Raw genomic sequence first — 22,239 nt, forward strand, 5'->3', positions numbered from 1 at the left:
TCCCAGGGTTAGGACAAATAGTTTATAAAACGTAGTCCAGATTAAATTTGAATGCTAATCTGTCTGGCAGCCATATTAGAGAATTTACAAAGAAGACCACATCAATACAGACCACTAGACCTGAAATCTATAAGACATCCACTGCCACAGGAGACTTCTAATGCAAGGAGATAGCTAGATCACCAACACCAGATAGGGTTCACTCACAGAGTGTTTAAGATTTGTTGCATAGTATGTCTTGCTGCAAAGTGTATACTCATCATGGACAAGAAACAAAGCATGCAGAGCCTTGAATGTTTATATTAGCAGAACCCTCTGGGCATGCCTTTTGGTAGAAGAACCTTGGTCCAATAACAACAATGAACACAAAAAGCGAGCTATGAAAGGAAGATATGCTATATGGTGACCTTTACCAGAAGAGCAGGCATAGAAAGGCAGTACTCCTTATGCAGGGAGTGAGATTTATGGAAGCAGACAGCTGTGAATATTGGAGGCAGCTAGCTCACTGCCACTTGACTTCCTTTGAGCAGGTTTAAAAGATTAAGCAAGCAGACGTCAATGTGCCATTTTTCAAGAGTGATGTTATGTAAATCAGCTCTACTAGAATGCGAATCAATGAACACAATGAAGTTAAGTTTTAGCAAATGAGCAGACTTACTGTGCCGTTAACTAACTGTGTGCAGACTGCTCATGAAAACTCTTATTAAGGGTCAAAAGAATGACCCACTGGACTGATGAGATGAGCGCACCCTACCTTTCACAGTTTACACTCGCATGTCTGAATAGGCATCTAATGTTTAATAAACCCACTGAAATGCTTATGTAAAAATGTGTAAAAATACTTTCACTTTAAAAAGATTGAATGCAATCACTTAACCACGAAAGAGAAAGAATTGGATGAAACATTTATATTTAAAGTCTCAAATTAGCTCCACTGACTTTCAAAGGAGAAGATGGTTTGCTAAGCAGTAAAATGTGTGAAAAGTTGGAATCACTGGACAATATATCTAATTTGAGCCTACCCAAAATGTTGGAAGAGTACTGAGAAGCTTTATCAAGAGGTAGATGTAAAAAAGAATGAATTACAATGTTTTGAGGCTACTTGAAAAGGCCAGAGGGTGGAAATAAAATGTCAGAAAGCATGCGCCAATCAATTAACGCGTGCATATCTTATAACAAGTGTTCACTACACGCTCTCACGATTTATAAATTCAACACAGCAATGAAAAATAAAGTTAATGGGAAGTGCCCCACAAATGCTTGTACCTACTCTGTGCTCACATTGGAGAAATAGATTGCACAGGAGTGGACAGAAGGCCGGCAGTCATGGGGTTAAACCCACTTTAGCATTGACAAATGACGGAACTAAAAAAATCACCCACCTACCTCAGAGTGGGATCCGACATCTACCAGTGAGACAGACTCGATACAGAATACAGTGAGTAGTAGGACTGGCCTGTATGACAAAAAATGTTATCAGAAACTAGTCCCCGAAAATGATGAGACATAACTAATATCAAATTACATCTATGCACCAGAAAGTGTCATTCTGCAAGCAAAGAATGGAAGGCCAGTAGTACGACCGTTGTTTGCGACCGCAAAATTGGTCTCTGCAATGTACAAACCCTATTATGCGAATCGCTATTAGGAAAGGGCGTGCCAAGGAAGTTTCTTCATAATAGTGAGTCACACATCCATGTATGATTGTTTTGCGACCACAATTATGGTCGTAAAATACTCACAGTTTACCACCTTTTTCAAAAAAGGTGTAAAGCCACTCGCAAATGGGAAGGGGTCCCCAGAGGACCCCTTCCCCTTTGTGACAGGCAGTGGAAATATTTTTTAGGAGCAGGCAGTGGTCGCACAGACCACTGCCTACTTTAAAATAAATGAAACAGAAACATTTTATTTTTCTTTTAAAATGCATCCCGTTTTCCTCTAAGGAAAACGGTCTGTATTTAAAAAACAACTGCTTTATTTAAAAAGCAGTCACCAACCCTGTGAGTGTTGGCCATTCCCAACGGGGTCACAAATTGCGACCTACCTCGTGAATATTAATGAGGTAGGTCATTTGCTACCCAATTGGGAATCGTAAATAACCCTGGGCGTAGTTCGCGTAGCCGCGCTTCGCGAAGATGTTCTTACACTACGCGACCTTCGCGTAGCTTCGCGAACTTGCGTAGTTGCTTGGTGCGCCCGTTCGCGATGGCTTTTTCTTGTTCGGGAGCGCGGTGAGCGTGTTCGGGTAGCTGTTTGCATGCTCGGGGGATATATCTCGCGATCTTACCCATGCGGTTGCCAACGGGCGCGGCCATCTTGTTTTTCAATTGTCCCGCCCGCTCGCGATGCCTTATTTCCTGTTCCGGGTCGCGGTTAGCGTGTTCGCGATGTGCATTGACTGTTCAGGAGCGCATTTTACTTGTTCGCGATGAATAGTACATGTTCGCGAGAAATATCGCGCGAACTTACCCACGCGGTCGCGAATGGGCACGGCCATCTTGTTTTTCACTCTATGCTATGGTTCTGGGCCTACTTTTGTATCCTCCCTTTATCTTTGCAATCCTTTGTCTTTAAAGCATTTTTACTGACTTGTTTTTAGTTATTATCTATCTCTCTCTTTGCCTAAGTTTATATTTTGCATTTTATTTCTACTTTTACTGTGTTTTAGTTACTTTTATAAAGTTCTTTCTATCTTCTTCCCCCTAACTTTTTTTCCCCCTTCTAACTCTTCTTTTCCGCTTCCCACCCACCCACCCCAGAACCATGGCCAAGGTCAGACCGAGTGCCAAGGGCAAGGGACCTGCAGGAGCAGAGAAGGGCCGCCTGCCTTGCGGCAGAATGCGTCCTGCAGGGGTGCAGGCACGGCAACTGTTTGGGGAGGAGGAGGTGGCGGCCCTTGTTTTCTTCATCCAGCGGCTCCTCCCCTTGACCTTGGCAGCAGGCGGCAGGCCCGGCTCTGGGTACGCTACCCAGGAGCGGCACCGTCGGTGGGCAAAGGTGCGCCGGGCCGTGTTCCGGTGCTCTGGGATCCGGCGCACCCACAACCAGCTAGCTCACCGGTGGTCCGACATCCTGGACCGGGAGCAGGACCTGTTGGACCTGCTAAGTGTCGAGGTCGTCGGGCTTGGTGAGTAACTGATTTTGTATATTAAATTTGATGAACAACAAGATTACTGCTGCGTGCCAAGCGTTGCTGGTAAATTACGTTCCAAAAAGCAAAATGTTCTTTGATTTAAGGACCCAGGTGCACGGTGGTACTCTCACTTGTTTGCAACTTAGTTTGCGCTAGCTTGTACTGATGCTGATTATGTAAGAGTTTATTTTCCAGAACTGAAGTTAGGTAATGCGATTTGCTAGAGAGACTCTAGTCCTTCCATTGTCCTACTGTGAAATAGTGGTGGATGGATATTGGATACTAGGTTTAGTTTGTTAGTAGTAGTTACTAATTGTTTTATGCGGTCTGCGTGACGCCTCCTCTGTCACTGAGTGCTGCTTACCCCAGTCCTCCGTCGAACATTTTGTACTTTGTTTAGTGAGTGATAGGCTTAGCATGGTCAGTCAGTAGCAGAACTAGATCAGAATCATGCAACCAACCCACAATTTGTTGTATGTATGTATGTATGCACTAATGTATGCATGTGTCCTCCATCTCATCTATGCATTTGATGGCTGAAAAAAATTGAAATGCAGACTTAGTGAACAATTGGCCCGTCTGGAATAGGTGGTGTAGGTCAGGTGGTACTTACTAGGCTTTGTTAGTATTTGTAATCAGAATGATTATGGAACACTGGAGTGTTCATAAATAAGTAGACGATCCGTAAATGCAGGAAGCAGCCAGTAGTCGATCCATCTGATTAGATAGGTCAATTTTATTGCAATTGTTGTTTCCTAAAATGTTGTTTGACTTATTTTTCCAAATGATTTATTATTATTTCTTTCACAGCACTCCTTAATGTTTGTCTCTTTCTTTATTATATTTTACATGATCATCAGCACCACCCAGGGGCAAGAAGACGGGGTTGGAGTCGGCGGGGGAACCACAGGACTGCTCCTCTACCGAGGCTCCTGCTGCTGGCCCCAGTAAGTCCTCCAGTGGTTAGATTGACATTTATATTTCCCTAAATTTGACTGCATGTTTTTTTTCCGAACTATAAATTATGATTCCACTTTCTAAATCTATTTTTTACAAAAGCTTACTTCTTTGACCTTGACTATCTGTTTCCAAATTCTGTTTATCCCTGCCTCTAACTAAGTTGCTTCTAACTGCCTCTGCTATGACTCTCTGTACTACTACTACTACAACTACTACTACTATTGCTATTTTTACTCTGTGTGTAGCGAAGCTTGCACAGTTGCCCACTCTTTATAGAAGGTTTTCTTTGGAATAATAAAACTCTGATTGACCAATAGCTCTAGCCACTGTGTCCTGTCCTTTGGGTTGTCCTCTTCAAGTCTTCTCAATGTTGAGGCTTTGACAATTACCACAAACAAAATGGCCAACCAGATATTTGACTAGTATTTTTGATCGGATAGTACATGATACTACTATTGTCTAGGATTCTGCAGAGCCACATACAGAACTATGCACAACATGTTGCTGATGGGAGGTTGGACCTTACTGATCACACCTCAGTCCGAAGAACCCAGGATCCCCTGACCGACTAGCTATAGTGTCTCACATTAGGGTCCCACTCCCGACCCCCCCCCCACGAAGAAGATACACAATGTTGATGATGACTGAGACAGACAACCTAGAACATAATAACACCATTTTGCTCACTCACTTGTGTAAGTCCACCCCACCACACCAAATACCACAGAGTCTATGTGTAAGTTCAAAAGGTTTATTTGAAACAAGTATCAAACTCTGTACATCGTTAATATGAAATTTAATTTACTACAGCCATAGTCAATAAGCCAGCAAAAAGCCTAACATTATAACAGTAAACATTTACAAGTGCATGAGAACAAGAACAAGAGCCAAGATCTTTTGAATTCTGGAAGACCTCTCACCGTAGAACGTAGAAATACTGGTTACATCATCTTGCATCCAATATGCTCTGTAAATCTCTGGTTTGTAGAAGGGAATCTTCCGCCTATTATATATGAGAAAAATGCTGCGAGTTAGCCGTTAGATAGTATACTGGTGAATGCTAGCATTTTGCAGTCATGGCAAAAAGTGTAACATGTATGTGATGGCTAACCAATATAAACTAAACAAACTCAATACGTTTTTTCTTTTTCGACCTCTTCACTTGTACACAACAGTTAAGTGGCCTCAAAGGCATCTACTGCACATGTCAATAAGCTGGCAGGTATAATTAAATATGCACCAAAAGAGTAGTAGTCGACATGATGAATCTAAAAGGGTTACACATGGCTCAGGCTAACTTTCAAAAGAGTAGAGTAGGACTAGATGACCCTAGGAAGTGGAACCATATCACTACTAGTGTCTGTCTACTGACTGTACTTACTGTCTAGTGCTGATGTATGTTGCATTAACTTTTTTTTCAATGTTCCAAGTGAACACTTAAATAGGGGGAGGTTTCCAGGCATCTAAAAAATTTGTGATGTTTTTTTCTAGGCACACTACCATCCACTAGTGCCGTCAGGGCCAGCGATGCGGCCATTCCGGAGGGGGCAGGCGAACTGGCGGCACCTGCAGGAGAGACAGGGGGGGATCCAGCAGCAGTGGCCGGCGGCGGTAAGTTATATTCATTACTTCTTGACATTACAGCTAGATGGAAGTGTGTTCACTATTTCACTGTACTGTGCGACTTATTATTATACAACGGTTGAAGAAGACACCCTTTACTTAGCATTAGCACTGCAGCGTGAGTAGAGTAACCAATGGCCTCTTCTATTTGACTCCAAAATCAGCTGTGAATGTTTTATGGAGAAGACAAACTCAGATCAGATGACCTTGATGGATGTGTTGAACAAAGAGGGAAAGAACTAAGGGTGGAAGGACGGGCGAGATAAATAATATGACTGACTGGCAGAGAAGGATATGTTGTTGGAAGCATGCATAGGTGGCTGATAGTAATCAGATCAGATGCATGGGTTGTTGAAGGATGGGTGGAAGGTGAACTAATGCCTGCCTGGGTGGGCCAAACAGTATGGGTGGATAGTGCTAGATAGCAAAAATCAGCGTTGTTTGGTTCAAGTTCAAAGCCAAGGCAAGCAAGGAAGGAGCGGAAGCATGGGTGGTTGTTGGTGAAACCAACTAAGTATGAGAGATATAAAAAAGAAGGATAAACGTTTACTTTAATGGATGTATGCCTGGATGTACTATCATCAAGAGACAGTATAGGTGGAAAGTGTCACTGGAGATTCTTACTTTGAAGAAAATGTAAAAGAAACTGCGCGACAGTAGCAAAGCCTAGGGGAATATAGGTAGTATTATCAGAATACAGTACACTTGCAGTAGTTTGCAAGCACGTCATATATATTTATATATATCTATATTATCAAGCGGAAACCCCTTCCTCCCACTCTGGGGACCACTCCCTACCTATTATTATTAATGTATTTTCGATTGGGGCAGCCAGCCTGCAAAGGGTGGCCCATCTGTTGTTTATGGTTATTGGTTACACAATCAATGAAAGCAAAGTACCCTCTGCAGTAGCGGTTGGTGGTGGGAGTGTTGGCAGGCGGTGACATGGGGAGGGGACGTGTGGGTGGCACTGGCGAGTAAACTGTGTATTACGGCCAAATACAGTTAATTATTTTCAAGGTGCGCACTGCACCGCCGAATGCGATGCAGTGCGTGCAACAAATATTTTAATGTATTGTTTACTTACCTGTGATTGTCCTTAATACATAGTTTACTATCCCCACCCTGCACCTTCCCACGTCACCGACTCACCACCCGGCAGCACTCCCACCACCGACCGCTACCGACCTGATGTCGTATCGTATTAGCATCTATAATATGAATATAAGCAATGATCATTGGATCCGATAAATAATCAGCCTTTTTGTAGTACCCATGGCAGGGTGTAAGTGAAATTGTGCATGCCATTTGCCCTCATGTAACAGAGTATGACCAGTGGCAATGGCCGTAAGGCGTCATACAAAAATATGAGCTTCCCCACCTGCAGACAGTAGTAGTAAATAAAACTAACGTGAGTCTGCATCATGTGGCTCATATCTGTTTCTCTTGGGTGCAAGCTTAGCTGACGGAGCTGGCATGCCGGCTACAACAAGGTTATGTAATTGGGCTAAACTACAGATAAGAACGACACGACTGGTGTACCGGAGTACATAGTACGATTATATTTATAATGTCGGAAACTCACAAATGTTAGAGTCCAAGGAAGTAGGATTAGAGATACTTACCACCAAATCACAAATGTTATGAACTGTGCTTGCTAGTGATACTGTGAAACTATGTGTTGAATGATTTTAGTGTTTCTGTTTTGCTAAGAGTATTGGCTACAACATGTTCTTTTTCTTTCTTGATATAGATACTCCTTCCACACCCACTAAACCATCAAGGAAGGAGTTGGCCGCTAGGGCCCGGCGCCGGAAACTGGAGGCCATCTGCGAACATTATCGCCAGCTGGTGGCTCAGGCGGAGGAGGAGGAGGAGGCGGCTGCAGCTGCAGCCTCCTCCAATGCCCCGGGCCCCAGTCAGGCCCTACCTCCACTTTCACGATGCCGTGGTCCGGCATCCGCCCACCGCCGCGCCTCTATTTCCAGCACTGCTGCCCCCCACCCTGCATGTAACTGTAGGGCATTTTGCCGCCAGCTGCTCCGCCGGATGGCCCGCTTAGAGGAGAACATGGAGGAGCGGGTAAAGATCCTGGTGGACAAACACCTTAAGGCCCGCCGACAATAGAGGACCTCGTCGTTTGCCCCTTTTTTAATTCCTTTTGTTGGTGGGTGGGTTTTTGGGCGTTGGGGATTCTTTCGGACATTGGGACTCTTCAACTTTCGTTTCTTTTTGGACATTGGTTGGGGTTAGGGAGGGGGTGGGTTAGGTCAGAGTGGGATAGTTTATTTTTGTTAGGGGATATTAAATGTTATTCTATTTACTTATACAATGTTAATCTTTTGTGGTGGGTTACAGTTTTCAGAATTCAATCTAAGTTACATGGTTTGTTACTTTATTTCCGTACTGCTGCATGCCCACAGCCAGTGTTTGATTTAAAAGATCTGCCGATTTTGTAACACACAAACCGATAGATGCAGAACCCCTCAATGAGTTATTTTTAATTGTCATAATAGTACTCTCAGTCTCTCCTCCTAGTCCATACCTCCCACCAAACTTATCTTACCTGTGATTTATGATGAAGTTCGGCACACTGATGGCTGCATGGTTGGTTTCCCAAATTGACGGAGAAGATGCCATTATTGTGGTGGTAGTAGTAGACACTGGCAATAGCATTTGAAAAAAGAAAGAGAAAGTCACTTGACTGAGAGACTGTGGGAGGAGTAGTAGAACAGAACACAAAGTAAACTACAGCATGGGTGGGCAAGCAGAAGAAGATCCTTGCCCTGCCTTAGTTGAAATTCAATTAGTGTTGCTTTCACCACATCTGCCCCAGCAAGCGTGTGATCAATTGGTGTACATTTAATGTAGTCATCACATCACACCTCAATATAAATCACACAGCCCGGGGGAAGAGGGCTAGGGATTGATGAATGGATGGGAAGTGGGGTTTTGGGAAAGGTTTGAGAAAGAAAAACAGACAGTATGCATGGACACAACAAAAGTAAAACACAATCTTGTAAGACGACCATGATCTATTATCAAAGAAATCAAAGTATGAAGTGAGAAAAAGCAAATGCATGCATGCTGAGGAAGATAACTTGATGGTTAATGATAATGAGTTGTACTTACTATAACTACTATTACCCAATGAGACAGTACAGTCAGGGAAGAAATTGAAATTTGCCTTGCCTGTCTGACGCCCTCAGAGCTCAGACCGAACCCAATTACATGCTGTACCGGGCTTACTTTTATTTTTCAAGCTAGCTAAGGAAATTAAAAAATAGTTGTAGGGATCAATTAACAAACAAACCACAACACACAGTCGTAATGATTGAAGAGAAAAAAGCAATCAAATAACTTTAAAGACGAATGATGATACTAAAGTTACTGTATTATCCTGGTCCAAATGTGGAGTTGCATCATTCTCGTCATTCCTCTTGGTCCTCCCTTCCATGGACACTCCGCACATCAATCTTGGGTACCCCTGCCTGCCTGATGCGGATTGGTAAGGTAAGTGTGAGTCGTTTCTCCCACTATAGCACAGGTTAAATGCCGGCCTGTAAGTGTAGATGGAAAAACAAACGGGGTATTGAAAAATTACTGCATTTAAAACAATAAACTCAATTACAGTGGAGTGCAAGATGAGAAGACAACACTCTGGAGACAACACTTTCAGACTGAGGCAGCTTGGATAGGCTACATAGTGTCTACTCTACAGCATTAAGGCACAACAACAACGGGACAGGATTCAGGAGCCAGCACAGCCACAGAACAGGAGAACCGCGGCACAGGCCAGGCACCCTACACCTTACTTACATTTTGACCGAGCCAGAGAAATGTCATATGTACTGCAGCAACCTAGCATTTTCCAAATGAAGTGACTAAATCAATGCGCCACTGTCCCTCATACCACTACACTCTACTACAGTCCACACCACTACATGGACATCTAGCCTAGGTCTGCTGTGGTTCTTGTTCAAACTGTTTACCTTTTAAGTCAGCCCATGAAACGCAGTTATTCCATCAATTTTCTCCGATCCAACTGACTGTGTGCAAAGATAATATGCTCAGCAGCATCATGATGATGACCGTGTGGTACGTATTCTCCAACACCAACTCAGTCTGTAGTGACTGATTAAGTTTATAATTATAATATATTCCATATAACAAAATTGCAACTGATATTGACCGGAACCTGCAGTGGTAGGAGTACAATGTGGTTATTATTAAACAACAAGGAAACATTAACTGTCACCACACCTGAGTCACTTTTACTTTGTCGATAAACTAGTATAGTTCTACTTCATGCACAATTATTCGTAGTCAGCCAGCATCCAATGCAATGCATGCCACCATCATTCACAATAATCACTCATTACCTGTCTTGGTGTTCTCTTTGGCTGTCTGATCTGATGCCTGCCTAGCCTTCTGGCAGTCAGTGATGAGTTTCTTTCGGCTTGGAAACAAAATGGAATATAGCTGGAGTCACGTTTCACTTCTTATGGAGGGACTGTTAGAGGCAACATGTATTGTACTATTCTCCATCTCCATCCAATGTCTGACTTGCTTGAAATGTACTTAGGGAGAGTAAGGAAGATGGAGCAGGACCCCGAGGAGTGGAGTGGACAGTTATGCACAGACGTGCAACTCCAATAGGGAAATAAAAAGAGGAGACTGTTGATGGATTTGTTGTGATTAGATTTTGAACCAGAAAAACAGATACACAGTCACACACAAATAAAGGAAGGGAGAACAATTTGAAAGCCTAGTTGTCAGGGAAGAGGAGCTCGTCCTTAAACTCTGGTGGTTCGGACAGAAGTACGTTTAACAACCCACTACTTATGTCATCGAAGTCGCTCTCCTCTTCCTGCTGTGATTCACGTATTTTGTACTCCGGTGGTATAAAGTGTTGATTAATTTTGATCATGGTTAACCTCTCAACACTTTTGGGCGAGAGACTGGTCCTTTTGACAGTAACAATGGCACCAGCAGCACTGAAAACACGCTCTGAAGAGACACTTGCAACAGGGCAAGCCACATACTTTATCGCCAGCCTGCTGAGCACTGGCCATTGGCTTCTTTTCCCATACCAATACACCAATGGGCTTTGCTCCATGAAGACCTCTGTTGTATCATCTAGATAGGCCTGAACCATCCGCTCAATGTTCAGGGGTGCTCCGATTTCCAGGGCCTCTTTTGCCTTTGCATCAGTCATGGACGTACAATACCCTTTCCGTAGAAACCAATCACCTGCCGTTTTTTTAAATGTGCCTGATGATCCTGTTGGTGCTGTTGATGTTATTGCTGGCAGTGTTGTTGACTGCTGGGAGGCAAACGCACTGCTCTTGGCCTCTGAAGTAGAACTTGACTCTGGGTGCCCTGCGGTGCTTTTTCTGCCCTGGGGGGGCGGGCCTCTAATTAAGATTCTTTCGTTTTCAAAGTCAGTGGCTTCCTCAGCTATCAAAGTTTTGTACTGGGCAACATCCACTTCTGAAAAAGGAATTACTTCATTACTGCACAGCAATAATTTGTAACGTGGATCCAAAATTGAGGCAGTAATGTAATGTGGATGTGGCACAATGTTATTTTGAATCCTTGTATTGTCAGATAAGCGAGCGACTAAGGTGTCTGCCAAATAATATGCGTCTACTTTGTCATCCACACGTGCGTACATTTCTAACACCTCCTTCAGCTCTTGCTCTAGCATGTATAACAATGGGATAGCTTGGCCCATAGTACAGTCCTCCCTGTTCTCTTCACGTGTGAAGACCTCAAAAGGAAGTAGCATCTCTGTCAGGCATTTGACGAGGTCCCATTGGGCCATCTCAACTGTCATGCCTTTCACAGTAGGATCCCCTGACCTTTTCATGACATACGCATTAAGTGGTATGTACTGCTCAAACAGACGCTCAAGCATGTAATACGTTGAGTTCCAACGTGTTGGCACCTCCTGGATGAGTGCTTTGACTGGCATTTTATGCTCACGTTGATTGACCCTCAGCTGCTTCCGGGCTTTAAATGAATGGTTGAAATGTGTGAATATTCTTCTGCAGGTGGTCAGTAAGCTGCTGACTTTGCTTTAATTTTTCAGAAAGTCCTGAACAACAATGTTAATGCAGTGTGCCAAACATGGCACCCTGAAATAGCCACCATCTTTAATGGCCCTCACTACATTACTGCCATTGTCCGTGGAAACAAAACCAATGGTAAGCCCTCTTGGTCGCAGCCACTCAAACACCTTGCTGTTAAACTCATCCAAAATGTTTGCAGCAGTATGAGATTTCTCCATAGCAAACATGGCTACAGTTGCATGTTTGCGAGTGTCTTTAAAAATCTCAGCGGTGTCAACAACACCGTCAGATATCTTATCTTTAACACCCGAAAAAGAGACCCAGTGTGCAGTGATGCACATGTAATCAGTGGCTTGGCAACTGGTCCACATGTCTGTTGTCAGGTGTATACTCTGAACAGCACTCTGTTTTAAGGCTTTTCCAAGCAATTCCAGCACGTCGTGATGTAGTGCTGGAACAGCAACTCTTGCGAAGTAGTAGCGGCTGGGAACTTTCCATTTTGGAGGTAGAGAAACGGTCAATTAAATGTTTAGCATTTGCTTAGTTGATTGAGGGAAGCACACATGCTCTGTAAAGACTGCCCTCACCCACAACAAGTTGTGGTATGCTTCATCATCGGGCTGCTACTAACGCCTCTGTGCAGACCAACGCTAGAGGCGAAGCAATAGGGAGGGGTAAACAATACAACAATGATACGAACAAACAAAAAGGCAGGATCCTTAAGTGCAGAAATAATAAATGTTAAAACTGACCCAGGGATATCACTATAATAATTTTATTCCTGGATTCCCTAGTCAGACTATAAAGGTATATTTAAAGAGACATATATACACCCAATGGATAGTGGTGAAATGAGTGTATTAAGGTGCTCACCACCCCTCCATATGCATAGCGGTCAACAAGTACTCAATCTCCTCACTGATATGACCTTTAATCCTGAGGAGGAATTTTTGGTGGGACTGGACATAGAGTCCCTATATACCAATATTCCTCAACTAGAGACCCTGAGTATGATTGAGGAATTGCTATTTGATTTGGATTGGCAGTACCAGACCCCTAGACCTTTCATTTTACATCTGGCCGAGTTAGCACTTACTCGGAACTTCTTTGAGTTCGACGGAGTGCTGTATTTACAAACCCATGGCACTTCGATGGGTAGTGCCTTTGCACCTAGCCTAGCGGGCCTGTACGTGGCGGCTTTTGAGCAAAAATACATCTTTAATCTAGGGAATCCATGGACTGCTAACATACGTCTATGGAAACGATTTATAGATGATGTCCTCCTCATTTGGAGGGGTAATGAGGCATCTATGAAGGAGTTTTTACAATGTCTTAATGTACAGAATCAATTCTTACATTTTACCAACACCATTACTAAGATCAGTCTCCCTTTTTTGGATTTAGTCATCTTTCCAATGGAGGGGGGATTATCTACAAAAGTCCACCATAAAACTACGGACAAAAATGGACTCTTACATTTTGGGAGTTTTCATCCCAGAGCCCTGCGGGAAAATCTACCTGTAGGCCAGTTCCTGCGACTTCGCAGGAACTGTTCCGAACCGGATGATTTTAAGGCAGAGGCAGCACACTTAGAAGAAAAATTGGATGTAAGAGGTTATCCTAAGCATATCATCAAGCGAGCCCGTAAGCGTGCATGGAATTGCCCTAGAGAGGCTTTGTTAACCAAAGTGGATAAATCAACGAGTGATAAAATAGTGTGTGTAACCACCTTCAACATGTCTTCCACGGCCATTAAACGTATCATCTTAAAACATTGGTGTATTTTAAATTCGAGTGGCCTCCGTTTGGAGAAACCCCTTTTTGCTTTCAGGAGGGGGCAGAATATTAAGGATCAGTTGGTTCACTCACGTCCATTGACCAGCACCCGGGGGGCTCCCCGGGCGGATGGATTTCTCACACCAGTTACCGGACATACACAATGTGGGTCATGTGATGTTTGCTCGCTGACTAGTAATACAAAAGAAGTTGATGTGGGCTTAAAATACCCTTGGCAGCAGCGAGTACATACCAACTGTAACTCGTCAAACGTAATCTACATGATCAAATGTCCATGTAATCTTATTTACATAGGAATGACGTGTAGGAAGGTCAAGGTGAGGATCATGGATCATAGAAGTAACATAAGGTGCTCCAAAACGAATACACGCCTCACGCTGCATTTTTGGAAAAAGGACATACAATACAGGACATACATTGGACTGTGTTGGATAAACCCACTGTGAAACCATCAATGAGGGACCCCTCACACTTCCTTTTTGTGCGTGAACAGAAATGGATATATCGTACTAAGAGTCATGTATCAGGACTCAACGACGATATACCGTGGTCGGCCTTAGGCAGGAGATGACCCGACATTGGGGATTCTATCCACATGATGAAGGGATCTATGGGGTCAGAATAGTCTATTAATCTAGATTCTAACAATAATGACCAGGAGTTGGTTACAAAACCTTCGTTCCCTTGTTAAAATACGAACTTGGCCAGTAGTAGTGATTCATCTATACGTCTTTTATAAGGAGATTGAATAACTCACAGGGTGTGCACGTCGGACCTGGTATATTTATATATATACATTATAAACATAGTATGATGCAAGCAATTTCCAGCTATCATAGTCTGGAATGTCTGATGCACGCGCCATGTGTGATATTTACATTTATGGTATATTTCCTCGCGTGGACTATAGACGCTGTCCCAAGGTAGATAAGGAAGGTTAGCGGTCTAGTGTTATGGGCTCCCTTTGTTCTGGATACGTGATGCGGGCTATGACACATGCACGCACACATCACGGGACATGAAGGTTAGCGGTCTAGTCTTTTTGGGCTCACTTCAATCTGGATACGTGATGCGAGCTATGACACATGCACGCACGCATCACGTGACATGACAGCAAAAGAGAAAAGGCGAAGGGGATGGTGACGAGAGGAAACTACACGGCACCAGGAGAGACGGATTACGTTGGTGGCGCACCACTCTTGACGAAGTAAGGGGGATACAGCTAGGGACTAACGGGAGCTCTTTTATATTACACTTCTTCCGAGGACGTAACCCTAATACTCGAAAGTGTAATTTTACAAGATAACTTGTAGCAGAAGGAGTAGTCCTGCCAGTCCTACATGGTGGAAATATATGCGACTCTCTCTCCATTAAGGGGGCAGATACACTCGTTTGACCACACTGGTAACTACGGGTGTTTAAAAACTTTTGTTGAGTGGTTATACTTGGGAACTCTTCGTATACTAAGGGTTAAGATCTCTGTGGGCGCTTGTGATAGTGGAACGTGAATGTAAAGATGGTGTACATTTATGTGTTTCCCCTCACAGTGTTTGACTACAGAGGGTCGCCCTCTACTCCGATGCCAGTTCCAGTGTCTTACATAATAAACTCTGGTAAGAATTGGGCTGAAGGAAACATCTTGGGCCCTTTGTGATTTAAAAATGGAAATCCTTGATTAAGCAATGGGGAGTAGTACCCAGTATGTTTTTAACAGCACCATGACACTTTGAGGAGTGGCTTCTCGCGTGTTGCAGCGCGTTCGTCTCTTTTTTGTTTATATGTGGAGAATTTGTATGAATGGATATGAAGCACAAATTATGTGCTTGAGGATATACCATTACGAGGGCCAGTGCTTGCCCGCTGATTGATGAAGGTGAATTTTGCACCTCATATGTTGTAATGTAGGGTCACACCAAATGGGGGTTTGGCATTTGATTTTGTTGGTCTGGGAGCACACATCATAAAAAATTGTTTGTCTGTATTTTGTTGTGACGACAAGAGTCACTGTTGTGTCTTTTGCCTTTCAGTTCCCATTGAGAAAGAGTAAGAGACATCACAGACTCCAAACTCACAGGTGGAGTATTAACCCACAACTGTGGGGAGTAAGAGGGGTTGTAAAAAGGCATAGGGTTCTGACTTGTCCTGAGGAATGCCGGAAAATTGATCTAGAACCGGCAGAAACATGTTGACCGCTATGCAGATGGATGGGTGGTGAGCACCTTAATACACTCATTCCACCACTATCCATTGGGTGTATATATGTCTCTTTATATATACCTTTTTAGTCTGACTAGGGAATCCAGGAATACAATTATTATAGTGATATCCCTGGGTCAGTTTTAACATTTATTATTTCTGCACTTAAGGATCCTGCCTTTTTGTTTGTTCGTATCATTGTTGTATTGTTTACCCCTCCCTATTGCTCCGCCTCTAGCGTTGGTCTGCGCAGAGGCGTTAGTAGCAGCCCGATGATGAAGCATGCCACAACTTGTTGTGGGTGAGGGCAGTCTTTACAGAGCATGTGTGCTTCCCTCAATCAACTAAGCAAATGCTAAACATTTAATTGACCGTTTCTCTACCTCCTAGTTTGTGGGTTACTGTAATTTAGAGGAGGATGAGGTAGGGATTTTTTCCTTCTCCCCCTTCTTTTTGTTGTGAAAATTGTGTATAGCACGGCCGCTGAGCCGTAGGGGTGTTTCTCTATTGTAGATGACCATTTGGTACATCTCATTTAACCTCCACGAGTTGGAGAACGCGCTGCTGCATTGTGTGTTGTGACATTTTTTCTTCCAAGATGTCACTTGATCAGGGATTATCCTTTGATGACGAATTGGTCCAAGGTATTCTAGAAGGACCCTCACTACTGGGGGAAACAACCATCAACCAGGTTTTAACCCAGGGTGAGGGGTGGGACACCCTAATTGAGCTAAAGAAAACCCATGTCAAGGCCATATTACATGGAGCAATACTCACGGAATACTTAAGGGCAAACGCTGCACCTCGTGGTCTTCTGGTGACCAATGAACCCCTGATCTTTCTGGAGGACTCGTCCTTCAGAAAAGATTGGGCTTTAATTGCATGGAAATGCACGAGAGATTGGTTAGTGCTAATAATAACAACAGCCAAGAGGATTGTAGACACTTTGCTCATACAAATACAGAACAGTGAGCAGGGATTGAAAGCCAATGTAGTCCTGGCCACATATAAGAGAAAATTGGAGGAAACCAATATAGAAATAGGAGAGTACAAGGATTACCTCCTACAGTCCAAAATCTCCAAATTACAGAAGGACCTTAAAAAATTCTCTAAGGATAAAATATATCCATATACGACAGAAGAGTACGTGCAAAAAAAAACTTGAAGAAGCTAAGAAGGGTCAACAGGGGGATCGAAGGAGCATGGACTCAATGAGTACAAGCAGTGATGGGAGTGAGAATGAGTACAGGCCAAGGAGGAGGGGAAGGGGTAGAGGTAGGGGACAGTATCAAGGCCAAGGTTACAACTTTAATCCCATGTACCAAAATTTTCAAGGCCAAGGATTTGGCTGGCCCCCTTTATATCAGCCCTACCCACCCATGTAGGGCCCTAGTAACATCCAGAGTTACCCACAGTTACCTGGCTCCCCTTTTTTAGGCAGAGGCAGGGGCCGGGGCAGGGGGAGACAAAGAGGCAGTCTGGGCGTTCAGTGGGAGGACCTAAACCAAAGAGTAACCCGGAGTATGGCACGGGATCCAACACCGGGAACCAGCAGGGACACGACCTAGTAATGAATCTAACTGATTTACCTCTCACACCTACACAACTTAGGGTACTGAATAAGGGTCTTGGATTCATCCCTACGACCCCCATGGATAGTTTCAAGGTGCGCCAGGAACTTTCTGATTTTTTTAGATCAGTGAGACTAAATGTCTTCTTTTTAGATCAAGTGGACAGAACAGAAAAAAGAGGGGACACTAACTTTCGCCCAAAGTCTACGTTCACACCAATGAATTCAGTACTACCTAATGAGGTCACCACGTTTGAAACAGCTGTTGTTCATGATATAGAGAAACTAGGTGACAACCAGAAATACCCTTTTAAGAACATCACGAGGGAAGAAAGGGAAGCTCTGGACGATTTAAAGAAAAATCAACTGATAACTATTAAACCCGCCGATAAGGGGGGAGCGATAGTCATTCAGTTGAAAGAAGTATACGAACAAGAATGTAGGAGATTATTGGGAGATGAGAGGAATTACAAGATCCTTGTGAGTGACCCTACTCCAGGATTAAAAAGAGAGATTGCAATGACTATTGAGGAAGCCCTAAACAATGACTGGATTACAAAACATGAGGCGGAGTTCTTAATCAAGAAAGATCCAGTGACATCAGCATTTTATACTTTACCTAAAGTGCACAAGGTCACTAGACCACCACCAGGAAGACCTATTGTGGAAGGTATAAACTCCATATTAGAGCCCTTGTCACAATTTTGTGACTTTTTCTTTAAACCTTTGGTCCAGAGCAGTAGGGCATACTTAAAGGACACCACAGAAGTACTCAATCTCCTCACTGATATGACCTTTAATCCTGAGGAGGAATTTTTGGTGGGACTGGACATAGAGTCCCTATATACCAATATTCCTCAACTAGAGACCCTGAGTATGATTGAGGAATTGCTATTTGATTTGGATTGGCAGTACCAGACCCCTAGACCTTTCATTTTACATCTGGCCGAGTTAGCACTTACTCGGAACTTCTTTGAGTTCGACGGAGTGCTGTATTTACAAACCCATGGCACTTCGATGGGTAGTGCCTTTGCACCTAGCCTAGCGGGCCTGTACGTGGCGGCTTTTGAGCAAAAATACATCTTTAACCTAGGGAATCCATGGACTGCTAACATACGTCTATGGAAACGATTTATAGATGATGTCCTCCTCATTTGGAGGGGTAATGAGGCATCTATGAAGGAGTTTTTACAATGGCTTAATGTACAGAATCAATTCTTACATTTTACCAACACCATTACTAAGATCAGTCTCCCTTTTTTGGATTTAGTCATCTTTCCAATGGAGGGGGGATTATCTACAAAAGTCCACCATAAAACTACGGACAAAAATGGACTCTTACATTTTGGGAGTTTTCATCCCAGAGCCCTGCGGGAAAATCTACCGGTAGGCCAGTTCCTGCGACTTCGCAGGAACTGTTCCGAACCGGATGATTTTAAGGCAGAGGCAGCACACTTAGAAGAAAAATTGGATGTAAGAGGTTATCCTAAGCATATCATCAAGCGAGCCCGTAAGCGTGCATGGAATTGCCCTAGAGAGGCTTTGTTAACCAAAGTGGATAAACCAACGAGTGATAAAATAGTGTGTGTAACCACCTTCAACACGACTTCCACGGCCATTAAACGTATCATCTTAAAACATTGGCGGATTTTAAATTCGAGTGGCCTCCGTTTGGAGAAACCCCTTTTTGCTTCCAGGAGGGGGCAGAATATTAAGGATCAGTTGGTTCACTCACGTACATTGACCAGCACCCGGGGGGCTCCCCGGGCGGATGGATTTCTCACACCAGTTACCGGACATACACAATGTGGGTCATGTGATGTTTGCTCGCTGACTAGTAATACAAAAGAAGTTGATGTGGGCTTAAAATACCCTTGGCAGCAGCGAGTACATACCAACTGTAACTCGTCAAACGTAATCTACATGATCAAATGTCCATGTAATCTTATTTACAAAGGAATGACGTGTAGGAAGGTCAAGGTGAGGATCATGGAGCATAGAAGTAACATAAGGTGCTCCAAAACGAATACACGCCTCACGCTGCATTTTTTGGAAAAAGGACATACAATACAGGACATACATTGGACTGTGTTGGATAAACCCACTGTGAAACCATCAATGAGGGACCCCTCACACTTCCTTTTTGTGCGTGAACAGAAATGGATATATCGTACTAAGAGTCATGTATCAGGACTCAACGACGATATACCGTGGTCGGCCTTAGGCAGGAGATGACCCGACATTGGGGATTCTATCCACATGATGAAGGGATCTATGGGGTCAGAATAGTCTATTAATCTAGATTCTAACAATAATGACCAGGAGTTGGTTACAAAACCTTCGTTCCCTTGTTAAAATACGAACTTGGCCAGTAGTAGTGATTCAGCTATACATTTTTTATAAGGAGATTGAATAACTAACAGGGTGTGCACGTCGGACCTGGTATATTTATATATTTACATTATAAACATAGTATGATGCAAGCAATTTCCAGCTATCATAGTCTGGAATGTCTGATGCACGCGCCATGTGTGATATTTACATTTATGGTATATTTCCTCGCGTGGACTATAGACGCTGTCCCAAGGTAGATAAGGAAGGTTAGCGGTCTAGTGTTATGGGCTCCCTTTGTTCTGGATACGTGATGCGGGCTATGACACATGCACGCACGCATCACGGGACATGAAGGTTAGCGGTCTAGTCTTTTTGGGCTCCCTTCAATCTGGATACGTGATGCGAGCTATGACACATGCACGCACGCATCACGTGACATGACAGCAAAAGAGAAAAGGCGAAGGGGATGGTGACGAGAGGAAACTACACGGCACCAGGAGAGACGGATTACGTTGGTGGCGCACCACTCTTGACGAAGTAAGGGGGATACAGCTAGGGACTAATGGGAGCTCTTTTATATTACACTTCTTCCGAGGACGTAACCCTAATACTCGAAAGTGTAATTTTACAAGATAACTCGTAGCATAAGGAGTAGTCCTGCCAGTCCTACATGGTGGAAATATATGCGCCTCTCTCTCCATTAAGGGGGCAGATACACTCGTTTGACCACACTGGTAACTACGGGTGTTTAAAAACTTTTGATGAGTGGTTATACTTGGGAACTCTTCGTATACTAAGGGTTAAGATCTCTGTGGGTGCTTGTGATAGTGGAACGTGAATGTAAAGATGGTGTACATTTATGTGTTTCCCCTCACAGTGTTTGACTACAGAGGGTCGCCCTCTACTCCGATGCCAGTTCCAGTGTCTTACAAAATAAACTCTGGTAAGAATTGGGCTGAAGGAAACATCTTGGGCCATTTGTGATTTAAAAATGGAAATCCTTGATTAAGCAATGGGGAGTAGTACCCAGTATGTTTTTAACAGCACCATGACACTTTGAGGAGTGGCTTCTCACGTGTTGCAGCGCGTTCGTCTCTTTTTTGTTTATATGTGGAGAATTTGTATGAATGGATATGAAGCACAAATTATGTGCTCGAGGATATACCATTACGAGGGCCAGTGCTTGCCCGCTGATTGATGAAGGTGAATTTTGCACCTCATATGTTGTAATGTAGGGTCACACCAAATGGGGGTTTGGCATTTGATTTTGTTGGTCTGGGAGCACACATCATAAAAAATTGTTTGTCTGTATTTTGTTGTGACAACAAGAGTCACTGTTGTGTCTTTTGCCTTTCAGTTCCCATTGAGAAAGAGTAAGAGACATCACAGACTCCAAACTCACAGGTGGAGTATTAACCCACAACTGTGGGGAGTAAGAGGGGTTGTAAAAAGGCATAGGGTTCTGACTTGTCCTGAGGAATGCCGGAAAATTGATCTAGAACCGGCAGAAACATGTTGACCGCTATGCAGATGGAGGGGTGGTGAGCACCTTAATACACTCATTCCACCACTATCCATTGGGTGTATATATGTCTCTTTATATATACCTTTTTAGTCTGACTAGGGAATCCAGGAATAAAATTATTATAGTGATATCCCTGGGTCAGTTTTAACATTTATTATTTCTGCACTTAAGGATCCTGCCTTTTTGTTTGTTCGTATCATTGTTGTATTGTTTACCCCTCCCTATTGCTCCGCCTCTAGCGTTGGTCTGCGCAGAGGCGTTAGTAGCAGCCCGATGATGAAGCATGCCACAACTTGTTGTGGGTGAGGGCAGTCTTTACAGAGCATGTGTGCTTCCCTCAATCAACTAAGCAAATGCTAAACATTTAATTGACCATTTCTCTACCTCCTAGTTTGTGGGTTCCTGTAATTTAGAGGAGGATGAGGTAGGAATTTTTTCCTTCTCCCCCTTCTTTTTGTTGTGAGAACTTTCCATTTTGGGCAGATGGTGGTCACAAATTCAAGAAAACCCACCCCTTCAACAAAAGAAAAAGGGAGAAGGTCCAGTGCTAACATTTTAGCCAGCTTTGCATTGTACAAACGTGCTATTGGGTGGTTGCGTTCGTACTGCCCCTCCGGCCTACTAAACATGCTAAGAATGGTAGGCTGCATGGTATTCCTTCCTGTGGTCAATGTCGCACTTTTTGGGCCAGCAGTACTCCTTGGTGTCTCAGGCTGACTCTTACTCTTGTGCCAATGAGATGTGGCTGAGGATGTGGGCGTTACCACTGCAGTGCTGGGGACAGGGCTACTTTGTGCACCACTACCACAGAGAATGTCTCCCTCTTCTTCCTGTTCTACCGTGAGCGGACTTTCTACTCGTTTATGCCCAACAGTAATGGTTCCAGTTTTGATGAGACGAAGGTGCTCCTCCCACTGGATTGCGTGGTGTTTTTTCAGATGGGTCATTTGGCCTCCGGTACCATAGTTTGTACCAAGCTTACCACGACTAACAGAGGTATGACAAACGGAGCATATAGCAATGTTCT

Source organism: Triturus cristatus, chromosome 3_2 (assembly GCF_964204655.1).
Source record: "Triturus cristatus chromosome 3_2, aTriCri1.1, whole genome shotgun sequence".
Taxonomy (NCBI): Eukaryota; Metazoa; Chordata; class Amphibia; order Caudata; family Salamandridae; genus Triturus; species Triturus cristatus.